The sequence below is a fragment of the Olea europaea genome, chromosome 11 (assembly GCF_002742605.1).
Source record: "Olea europaea var. sylvestris chromosome 11, O_europaea_v1, whole genome shotgun sequence".
Lineage (NCBI taxonomy): Eukaryota > Viridiplantae > Streptophyta > Magnoliopsida > Lamiales > Oleaceae > Olea > Olea europaea.
This window is the reverse complement of record NC_036247.1, coordinates 3,091,565-3,104,303: the sequence shown is the minus strand read 5'-3', so window position 1 is coordinate 3,104,303 and position 12,739 is coordinate 3,091,565.

Below are 12,739 nucleotides of genomic sequence, written 5' to 3'. Positions count from 1 at the left end.
TGCCATACATTTGAGTAAAAATCCTGTCTATCATGACAGAACAAAACATAGAGATATAAAGTTTCACTTTGTGAGAAATAAAGCAGAAAAATGTATGATTAATCTGGTGAAAATTCCTACAGAATTTAATCCTGCAGACTTAGGAACTAAGGTATTACCTTTAAATAAATTTTTAAACTGCTTGAAGATTCTAAACATTACTTAAGGAAGTAATAATTAGAACTTCAAGTGATTTGTGTTGAAGAGATTTGAACTAATATTTTTTCTTTTTCTGCAGGTAATTAGAGTAAATGATCCAAGATGTGATATAGAGTTCTAGATCCACTAGTAAAGATCAAGAAATAGTTCGGCAAGGTGGAAATTGTTTTTATTTTGTGGGCTGCCTCACTATTTCGTTCTGGCCCAAATGGTTTAAGCAGGCTTTGGGTCCATTATATTCCGGGTTCTAAAAGCGTGTTTGTGTTAAAGAATCGTGAATGCCTCTTTAAGGAAGGAGATCAGTCGTCCACGTGGCTGTATCTTGGCCCTTGGTTTGTGATGTTTGGCTGTTCAGATACTTAACTTGGTTTTGGCCCTCATTCTGGTTAACGAGACTCTGTGTGCCCTTTCGCCTACTTTCTCCTTTTCTCTCTGAGTGAAAGATTAGGGTTTTTCGATTTTTCTGTAAATCCAAAATATTCTTGGTGTTCTTCTCAATCTAATTTCTTAGTGATGTAGTATGATTGTTATTGTACAGTCTATTAGTGACTAAGAGGTATTTTGTTTGTTCTATGTAAAGAGGCGAAAGAATAGTACATTTGCACTATTCTTGATTGATACTTAGTGGATCTTGAGCTATATCACCTTTTGGTGATGCTCAACGGGTGATTAGGTCGAAAGCTAAACATCCGGGCTCTTTTAGGCGAAACATATCTTTGTGTTCAATTTTTATTACTCTGCAAATTCAATTTTTCTATTCAAACGACCGATCCAATTTCGATTCTGAGTGATTCGACTTAACAGAAGAGCGTATGTACGAGTGACTTTCCAGGAGACATGGATGGAGAATATCTGATCTCAATCTAGCTCCTGAATCTTTGGACCACCCTCGAAATGGTATTTGGTGATTTATAGTGAAAACAATTTGTATGTCTTGCATCATCACATTTATGATCTTTGGATGTTTATCATATTGTTGACATGCTAAAAGTGTAGTCCAATTCAAATAGCCCAAAAAATGAAGCCCATCTGGGCAATTCAAGATAAAAGCCCAAATAGGGTTATTAATGAATGCAGTGTAAGCCCACGAACGCGGTAACACCATCGCCCAAACTTACAAGACGCCCAAGATCTGAGCAAATGAAGTGCCTTGCAGTCGTCCAGAGTTGTAACCCCGTTCTCGCCCAAACCTTCGAATTGCCCAGGATCTTAGCAAACATAAGGTATTATTGTTATCCAAAAGTACAGTTATCGAAACAGTTATTGGGTAATCTTATCACGTTCCATGATTCAAGAAGTTCAGTTGAAGACGGTTGATCCCTTTTTAATTGGCCACCATAAGTTGGCCACCATGAAGAAAGCGGGCAATTATAAAGCAATTAAGCAGTTTCTAAGCGATTGATCACAAAGAGAGCATCAAGGGAATATAAAAGGAATAAAAGACATAGAGTAAAAAATCGGAATCAAACACTCTCAAACAGAGAATATGTAATTTCAATTCCTTAGTTTAGACTTAAAATATTTCTTTTCAGTACTCGTGTGCTTGCGCCCCTTGGAGGCATTCTGTTTAAAGTTCCAATTGTAAAGTCATCACCAATAAAACACCCCTTTTTGGGAGTTTGTCTCAAGAGGTTTGTTCCTTACACAATCGTTTGATCCCTTTTTAATTGTTAGCGACAACCCGCGCGAAACAATTTGGCACGTCCAGTGGGACCTTGGTGTTTGGTGTTGAAGATACAAAAGGTGAAACAATATGCCTCAAAAATCCGATAAAGAAGCAGTAAATCAAGGAGGAGTCCAGTCTGTGATCGAGCGATATGAGGAGCAGCATGGCTCTCCACGAACAGATGGACGGAATCAGAGCAATTACAGTCGTTACAAACCAATGACAGAGTTGAGTCCTCGAACCATGCGTGCATTACTCGGAGAACTCACACAAAATGTCGTTGAACAGGTAAATCTACGAAGTATTCATAATATAAAAAGATTTACCCAGAATGGGAATGCGCATTATGACAACATGACCAAACAACTAAATACTTTGAACGAAATAATAAATAAATTAGTAGGCCAAATTTCTCAGCCAGTTGTGCCTCTAGCAAAACACTTTCAAACTAGGACAATTGTGGGACATACTAATGGTAACAATGACCCAAATCATGGTAACTTTGTTGCCAATCAAGGACCAAACATCAGGCCTCAAGCAAATCAACCGGTCAACCAACCTGTAAGAATTTCATATGACCCCAATGTCATGTTGAGGAATCAGATTATGGAAATCGTACAGGATCAGATGGCTTTTGGAGTACGTCCTATCATTAGGCCGACTTACACAAAGCCATATCCTGATTGGGTAGACCAAGCATATCCATGGCCTAAAGGGTATAAAGTGCCAGAATTCTCATTGTTTACCGGTTCAGGAGAGGTGTCTACTCTAGAACACATAGGGCGATTTACACTGCAAAGTGGTGACGTAACTGATTACCATAAAATGAGGTTGTTTCCTAGTTCATTAACAGGAGTAGCCTTCTCCTGGTTCATCAATTTGCCAGCAAACTCTGTCCAAACTTGACAACAATTGGAGCAATTGTTCCATGCTCAATTTTATAAGACTGAGTCTGAAATTATTTTGGCCGATTTGGCGAATCTACGTCAACTGCCAAACGAATGGGCAGAAGGTTTCCTTCAAAGGTTCAACATGGCAAGAAGTAAATGTTTTGTACCTTTGCTCGAAAAGGAGTTTGTTGAAATCGCTCAAGGTTGCTTAAGTTTTGATTTGAAAAAGAAATTCCAAGACAAGGAATTTCCTGATCTTTTCCAATTGAGCGCGAACGTGATTAGATATGAATGATTAATAAGAGAAGAAGAACAAATGAAAAATTCTAGCAAAGAGACTTATTATAGAGACCCAAATTTTGATGTTCATACTATTAACGAAGAGTATTACGATCAAACCGAAATGTGTTTGGCCGAATTAGTTAAAGGAGACACATATACTTGTCCTATAATGACTAAGTCTAGACCGTCAGGCAGAGATGAGGCTATAAAAGGTGAAAACATAAATGCTAGAACGTTTTCGTTCGATGTAACCAAAGCTGACCTTATATTTGATAAATTGTATAAGGATAAGCAGATAAGATTGAGCGATAAGCATAAATTGCCAAGCCCCGAACAAATTAAGGGTAAAAAATATTGTAAGTGGCATAATGCATGGTCACATTTGACTAACAATTGCTTGATTTTTCGCCATGTGTTACAGGATGCTATTGAATCAGGACGAATTATGTTCGAGGATAAGAGGAAGATGGCAGTGGATGAAAACCTTTTTCCACAGCCACTTGGAGTGAACATGGTGACATCTGGTTTCAAAAGCAAATTGCCAAAATTCAAGTTGGTTATAGATGATGGAGAAGAAGACCTTGGACGACATCGCAGTGTATTTGAACGTATCAAAGGGAAGGAGCCCAAAAAGGAAGAGGACGTCCTATGTGCAAGATGCAAAAAAGAAGTGAGTGCAAATGCAGAGAAACCAAAGATATGGCAGCATCACCATCGCCCTAGTTTTTTCCCAAACGCTCAGCCTGGTAAAGGGCATGGTACATCGTTCTATAAGGGACCGCCTTTTGAGAGGCAGTTCAGGCTAGTAAATAATGTGAGAACATTTAGACTGCAACCTCACCAACCAAATGTATGGCATTCGTTCCAGTATGAGGCTAGAAGGGCGATATCTTTCAATGAGATGACTAGAACCCAACAAAGGCATTTTCAACGGAACTACGGGAGAATGATGAGGCAACAACAGGGAATGCTACGTCCTAAGGCACCTAGACTACTCGAAGTGGCCAATCAGAATGTTCTCAAAGACAGTGAAGAGACTGGTACAAGCGAACCTATAGAAGAATTGCCAGAGACTTCTTCTGGGAGGTCGAAATTTGAGCAAGACATAGGGGATGGAGAAGATCTAGATCAGCCCCTTACTATCCAATTTGGTACGTTACCTCCTGTTGTGGCTAATAACTATTTACTAGCCAATGAGTTCAAGAATAAAGAGAAAGGGGAAGAAGAAAAGGAGGATAACGAAGAGGAAGCATGCATGCTGGTATATGAAGAAGGCCAAACTTCTAGAGAGGTCTACAATGGTGAAGAAGATGATGGTATGACAGACATCGAAGAGGAAATCGATCTGGAAGCAGAAAGGAGAAGAAGAGGAGTATCGTACAATACTCTGTTGAAGCAATTACATCGAGAGGGAGTTCGTGAAGTAGACTTATTGGGAGAACCATTTGGGTGTTCTTTCGATTTTTACGTGCTGTACGGGACGCCCAAAAGGAAGAAGAGAGTGCCTCACTTTGAAAAATACGGATCACCTCCAAGAATAATGCCTCCTCCCACAGGTTGGGTAACTGAAGAAGAAGCATTAGAAAATAGTAAAAAAGAAATTCAGGAGACAGAGGCTCAATGCGATATGTTGCACGTTGACTTATCACAAAAGGGTAACTCGACAGAGGACAAGCAGGAAGTGGAAATAGATGCTACCGAAAATGTTTTTTTAAGCGACCAGCCATGAAATTGACCAAACACTTGAGGCCATTGTACGTTAAAGCTTTAGTTAACGGCATACCTGTGGCAAAAGTGTTTGTCGATAATGGAGCAGTTATAAACACCATTCCATCTAGGATGATGAAGAAATTCACAAAGACAGAAGGTGATATGATCCCAACAGAAGTCATCCTGACAAGTTTCAATGGAGGAGCAACTTCAGCTAAAGGGGTTATGCCATTGGACATAATTATAGGAATAACCACCAGGACCACAGTCTTCTTTGTCATAGATGGTCCCACTAGTTACAATGTGTTATTAGGAAGAGACTGGATACACGGAAGTCGCTGTATACCTTCATCTCTCCATCAGTGCCTAGTTTTTTGGAATGACAAGGGCGAAGCAGAGGTGGTGCAGGCCGATCATAGGCCTTTTGTCATAGAAGCAAACTCAGTGGAAAAGTTCATGTACGAAGGAAATTATGGACCTGTTAGAGTAGTCCAAGATGGAGAAGAAACTCAGATTGTCGCGCAAAGTGAAGAGCCGTTTTCAGTAGATACACTCATTGAAATGTTCAGTCAGATGAGGCCAAACATAGTGGCCCTAGAGGAGCAAGTAATTGGCAAAAGAATAATCAAGGAGTTTTAAATGAGTTGTAAACAACAAAGACAAATGACTGATATTCAGGTCTTCAAAGTCAAATTAATGGCTTTCAATAAAGAATGTAAGGACAAGATGAAAGAAGTAGCAGCCTTGAAAGCATTGAGAGACAAACTGGTAGTGTTCGAATTAGAACAAAGTATTGACCGAGAAGTCAATAAGGTGGATTGTTTAGAAGAAGAAATGCCTACAAAGGAACTAGACGACGAAGTGATAAGGATCGCCAAGCCTGGATACGCTCAAGTACAAGACCCCCTGATTAAAGTGAATATTGGCAATGAAGGAGAAGATCGCCCAACGTTCATCAGCCAAATGCTCGATCAAGAGGTTAGTAATAAATTAATCGCTTTATTAAAGGAGTACAAAGATTGTTTTACTTGGTAATATGAACATATGCCTGGTTTATATAGAGATTTGGTGGAACATAGATTACCAACCAAGCCTAATTTTAAACCTCATAAGCAACCTTCTAGACGTTTCGCTCCTAATGTACTCCCTGAAATTAAAGAATAGATAGAGCGATTATTAAAAGCAGGCTTTATTAGAACGGTCAGATATGTTGAATGGTTGTCCAATATCGTGCCGGTATTAAAAAAGAATGGTAAACTAAGGGTGTGCATAGACTTTAGGAGTTTAAACATAGTCACACCTAAAGATGAATATTCAATGCCCACGGTAGATTCTTTAGTAGACTCGACTACCGGACATGTAATGTATTCCTTCATGGATGGGTATTCAGGATACAATCAAATTTATATAACTCAGGAAGATATACACAAAACTGCCTTTAGATGCCCTGGGTCTCTAGGATGTTTTGAATGGGTAGTTATGCCTTTCGGCCTGAAAAATGCAGGAGCAACTTATCAAAGGGCAATGAATTTGATTTTTCATGATATGATAGGCAAGTTTGTTGAAGTGTATGTAAATGATATAGTGGTCAAGTCCATTAAAGAAGAGGATCATTTTGAACAATTAAGATGTTTATTTGAGCGAATGAAGCAATATAAACTAAAGTTGAATCCCTTGAAATGTGCATTTGGTGTTAATGCAGGGAATTTTTTCATGGTTTCTTAGTACACAAAAGAGGGATTGAACTTGATAAAAATAAAGCGAAGGCCATTTTAGAGGCTAAACCACCTAGCAAGAAAAAAGAATTGCAAAGATTTCTAGGCCAAGTAAACTTTTTAAAACGCTTTATTTCTAACTGTGCAGGCAAACTAAAGCTTTTTCGCCGCTTTTAAAGTTGAAAAATCAGGATGAATTCGTCTGGAAAGAAGAGTATCAAAAGGCTTTTGAAAGCCTAAAGACATATTTATCAAGTCCACCAGTGTTGGTGTCACCAATCCAAGGACGGCCAATGAAAGTGTATGTATCGGCTGAAGAAGAATCAATAGTTGGAATGGTTGCGCAGGAAGACCAATTTGGTGAAGAAAGGGCGATTTATTACTTGAGTAGACGGTTAACACAATGTGAATGTAATTATTCTGCCATTGAAAAATTATGTCTTGTATTGTATTTCACATGTACAAAATGAAGGGCTTATTTACGGTCCGTAACCGTTTATTTAATTTCTAAAGTAAATTTGGTTAAATATATGTTCTCTCTCCCTATTTTGCACCAAAGGGTAGACCTTTGGACATTAACTTTATTAGAATTCGAAGTACAATACATATCCTAAAAGACAATAAAAAATAGGCTTTGGCTAATTTTCTGGCCGATCATTCATGCATTGATATGCCTAAAGAAATTGAGTTAGAGATCAATTCATTCGAATTAAAACCTTGAATTTTATATTTCGATGGATCGAAAGCCTCTAAAGGTGCAGGAGTATGAGTGGCATTGATAAATCCTTTAGGAATTTGTTACAAGTTCGCATTCACTTTGGACAGGATGTACACCAACGATCAAGCCGAATACGAAGCCTTAATTGTGGGCCTAGAATTAATGATAGATATGGGGGTAAAGAATGTAATCGTTAGAGGCGATTCTCAGTTGGTAATTCACCAATTGATTGGTGATTTTAAATGCCAAAGTGATTCCATTATAAGTCAGCATGAAATCGCGCAAGAATTGTTGGAAGAATTCGACCAAATAGAGTTTCAATGTGTTAATAGGATATACAATGACGTAGCGAATGAATTGGCCCAGATGGCCTAAGGGTACTCAAAGGTTTTAAACTGGAAGTCTACTTGTGAGTATGGAACAATATTGCCTGTGATCCAAAGAAGGGCGAGAACGATTGAAATTCATTGCATACAAGATGGAGATGCAATAGATTGAAGGGCAGAGATTAAAAGGTTCCTTAAAGAACCTAATAAAGGAGATAGTAGAAAAATGAAGTTGCGTTTGCTAAACTATACACTGATAGATGAAGAGTTGTTTAAGAAACACTCTGATGGTATATTGCTAAAATGTGTAAGTTTGCAAGAAGTCAGGACGATCATGGCTGAAGTGCACAAAGGGATATGTGGAGCTCATCAAGCTGGTCAAAAGATGAGATGGTTAATTATTAGGAATGGATATTTTTGGCCAAAGATGGGAGAATCATGCGTTCAGTATGCAAAGAGTTATCTAGCATGCCAAAAGTATGGTCCAATACAAAGGGCGTCGGCATGAGAGATGGCACCTATTATCAAACCTTGACCGTTTAAGGGTTGGACGATGGACCTGATAGGGAAGATTTATTCTCCATCGTCCAAGCAACATACATTTGTTATAGTTGCAACTGATTATTTTACTGAGTGGGTAGAAGCGATACCTTTAAAGGAGATCACCCAAAAGAATGTCATATAGAATCATGCGTTCAGTATGCAAAGAGTTATCTAGCATGCCAAAAGTATGGTCCAATACAAAGGGCGTCGGCATGAGAGATGGCGCCTATTATCAAACCTTGACCGTTTAAGGGTTGGACGATGGACCTGATAGGGAAGATTTATTCCCCATCGTCCAAGCAACATACATTTGTTATAGTTGCAACTGATTATTTTACTAAGTGGGTAGAAGCGATACCTTTAAAGGAGATCACCCAAAAGAATGTCATAGAATTTATCCGTGATCACATCATTTATAAATTTGGAATTCCACAAACTTTGATGGTAGATCACGGAACATCTTTAAATGGGGATCAAGTGAATAAATTCTTGACCGAATTTGGAGTTAAATTAGTGAAATCCACACCATATTACGTTCAATCCAACGGACAAGCAGAATCTTCTAATAAGATTCTAAAAAATATCATAAAGAAAATGATAGATGAAAATGTCAGAAATTGGCACGAATATCTAAACAAGACCTTATGGGCTTATAGGACGTCGCCTCGATCAAGTACCAAAATTACCCTTTCCAACGTACTTATGGACAGGAGGTCGTTTTGCCTATGAAAATCAATGTGCAATCGATCAGAGTGTGTTTGCAACATAAGTTAAGTGGTGATAAGTATACCGAATCACTAGTTCAAAATTTATTGGAGTTTGACGAATTAAAGTTGGATGTCCTATATAGATTGCAAGTTCAAAAACGAAGAATGGCTAAATTTTATAATAAAAAAGTTATAGCCAAGTCGTTCAGCCTGGACGAATTGGTTTGGAAAACAATACTCTCTTTGGATAGCAAAGATCCAAAGTATGACAAGTAGTCGCCTAATTGGGAAAGACTATATAAAGTAAATAATGTGTTGCCTAATGGAGTCTATCATTTGGAAGATTTAGACGGCACCAAGCACATGAGGTTCATTAATGGAAAATATTTAAAAAAATATGTTCCTTCCGTATGGGAAAGTGAACAAATAAAAGCGTAATCAAATCGTGTTGAACAATCGTAGATTAAAAGGGGTCAGAGCAAAATACGTTCAAATAAATTCCTTTATTATCAAACGATCATTACAAAGTTGTAAAATACAAAATACTAAATGCTCTACAAGCTACAATTAAGAGCAAACTAATCTCCCGGTCGACCGCCGAGTAAGAGGGTGAACTGGCCTTAATTGCCATCCTGATCGCACTATTGCAAAGGCAAGCAGAGAGACCGAGAAGCACTCTCAGTAAGCAGAAAGGAAGATGAAGTACCCTCACATCGCCTTCCTAAATGCATCACTACAATGACGGGCAAGGAGGCTGAGAAGCACTCTCAACAAGCAAGGTGGCTTGCAGGCGTCCTCAAAAATTGTCTTCCATCATCGAACTCCTTGTAAGGAACATGAAGACAATGGGAAGAACTTTACTAGCCAAAGAATATTTCCTATATCTCCCATACCAAAAGCGACATCAAGAAAGATGGCAAAATGGGCAGATCAAATGATCCATTTCCATGGAAGACGAAGGTTTTGGATCGATTGTCAAAATGCCGAACAATGGCAGCAAATTGGTATTGAAGAAGAGAATGGAAATGAAAATGACAAGTGTGGAATATGAGTGCATTTATAGAGGCATGAAGGTGAAGAGACAGAATATGAGCAGCCACATTCGTGCCTAATAACTAGGATCAAATAGCCCGAAGTCTTGGGAAAAAAGACAGAAACACCAAGAGAAAATGTGCGTGAATCTTTAAATGCTTGGGGGTTGACGATTAAAGACAACGATAGTAAATACACAAGAAGACAAATTAATCGTTCATTAATGATAATGGCTGCTAATATGTTCAGAATTACCGATGGACATCAGTACGAGATTACAAAGGAAAAGTTAATTACTAAGTTACAAAAAGACAAGTTAAGGCATTAAATGTCTTAATTATAATTCGTCCCAGACTAAACGAATTCTTTCCCTAAGTCTCCCCCAATCCTCGCTCTGCTGAGAAGTAGTGACATTCAATTCAGCCACAAAATCATCATCAACCTCCAGCTTCTTGTACTGCTCGACCAAAGACTTGGTTCGCTCAATTCCTTGGGAGGCATTGCGTTTCTTAGCAGCCATTCTCGCCTTGCAGTCATCCATCTTTGCTTGAAACTCCTTCATCTGTGCAGTCAAACTGGTCATCAAAGAATCCTCAATCATGACTTAAGAAGAGATTTCTTTCAGTTCGTCCTCAGCTTTGTTGATCTCCATGAGCAAAGACTCTCTTTCAGATACAACGCGAAGATATTGAGTACTTTTGGCCTTCAGTTCGACATTTTTGGCCAGTAAGGAGAGAATCTCGGAATTGACAACTTTCAACGTCGCTTTAAAATCAGCAGAAAGATTGAGCGACGGAAGTGTCAGTGCTTGCGCCAACTTCGCACTCAAATGCTCAAACTTATCCTTATATTTGGCAGCACTAGCCTGACCGATGTCCATATCCATAAAGGACACATACTCAAATATCGACTGCTTCAGGAACTTCATATCTTCCTCTTAAAAAGCAGAAGGACGACTGGTTGAAGTAGGACGAGACGTCTTAACTTGCCCCTAGGAAGTGAACAAGTCTTAGATGGAACGCACAATCCTATCAGCATCCTACAAAGAAAGTCGCCAACATTGAAGTTTTTCACTACAATGAACAAAGTGGAAGTAAAAGTGAAACAAAGATTACCTCATCAGCAATTTTGGGAGATGGCATATCCCCAGCCAAATCTACCACCTGTGGCTTCACCACTTGTGAGGACTTCCCCTTGTCTGAGCGAGAAGACTTTGTCACAACGGGCAAACCCATGGGAGCATCTGCAGAGCTCAAAAAGCAACAAGTCAAAAACCAATAGCACAAGCAAAGGTAAAACATCAAAAAATGTATTACCTTCTGGTTCGACGTTTGGGGGGTTGACACCCCGGGAAGAAGGTAGCTCATCCATTGGTTGTGATGAGGATTCCGGGACTGAAGGTTTCTCTTTAAGCGTAGTCCCTTCATCAGCTGGTTTGGATGAAGCAGCCTCAGCAGAGGGTGATGGAGCAGGAGTTGCCAACACCAAAGCCTTCGAAGGAGAGACTGAGTTTTTTTGAGAAATCCGAATAAACCATCAGCACATAGAAAAGTTTCAAGTATAGAAAGGTATGCTTGTGAGTAAACTAATTTAATTACCTTTCTCCTGACAATGAGAGGAGTGTCATCATCATCATCCTCCTCCAAAATGGGAGATGCTGAGGCTGGCCGTTTGCGGCTTTGGGCACTTTTAGATGCAGTAGGCTTGACAGGAAGAGAAGTAGATGGACGGACAGACTGTTTAGCACGAGCAGAAGAGGAAGGACTCCTAATGGACACAAGGGTGACCAAAACAGGGGAAGTGGAAGAAATGTCTGGCTGATCCAGTGAATGGAAAGTGCGATTGGCATCAATTGCAAACAATCTACGCTGCACTGATGGCCAGAGTTGTTCAAAAAGGGGATGGACGGCATGGCTATAATTGAAGGGAGATAATGAAAAGTTACTCGTCAAAAGAATATTGCGAACATTTATAACTTCTACCTCTGCCTTATTAATGGTGTGGAAGCGATCTATCAAATTTCTTGAATAACAAGGGAGAACAGGCAAAGTTTGGCTAAAATCAAGTTAACGAGCAAAAAATTGGGGAGCATATATTTCAACCCCAGCTTTGGCATTAGTTCCAGTCAAAATATCATGGAACAACTCCCTCCCGGTCAAAAACTGAACCCAAACGAGCAGAGAAGTGCTCGCATTGTCCAGGGTAGATGGGGAATGCACATAATCAAGAGTTAAAAAGGGAGGAAAAGGAAAGAAAGAAGGAATTGAATTCAAAGTATAAAAGAATAAAAAAATGTCCCTTTTGGACATATGTACAGGGCTCAGTGGGTTAATAGCTAGCCCATAGCAACTAGCAGAATGAAGGGAAAGGGATAGAGTACCAAGTGATGGAAAATAGGCTCTCAACCACATTTGAGTGAACCAAAGAGACCCACTGCCAGTGGAAGATGCACCATTCTTCAATTGGAATTTGAGAGAAGCCATGCCTCTATAGAGGGCGGCTAAAAAGAAAGAACACAAATTCAGAGGCCTATCACGCGCCAATTCGTGCACTATGGGTAAATAGCCCATAGAAGGCTTCAGGCTTGGCACACACAGATATATTTACAAAGCCAAATCTGAAGAAAAGCCACACGCTCAGCATGAGAAGGCTCAACGCTCGAATGATTATAACAGCTTTGCAGGCTTGAATAGGACTCGGTGAGTTTTTTGTAAAATTTTGGGACGACACTAGAAATCAAAATACCAGGGAAAATGGTATCGCCCAAAGGTGGCAGATTTACTAAGGCCCCGACATCCCTTAAAGTAATGGACATGGGACCAAGGGGGAAAACAAAAGTATTATACTCAGAAGACCAAAAAACTTAAATCAATAGGGAAAAGCGCTGGATCAAAAGTAGGGGGTTGAAGAGAGATTTCTAACAAATCAGAAATCCTAGCACTATCAAAAATT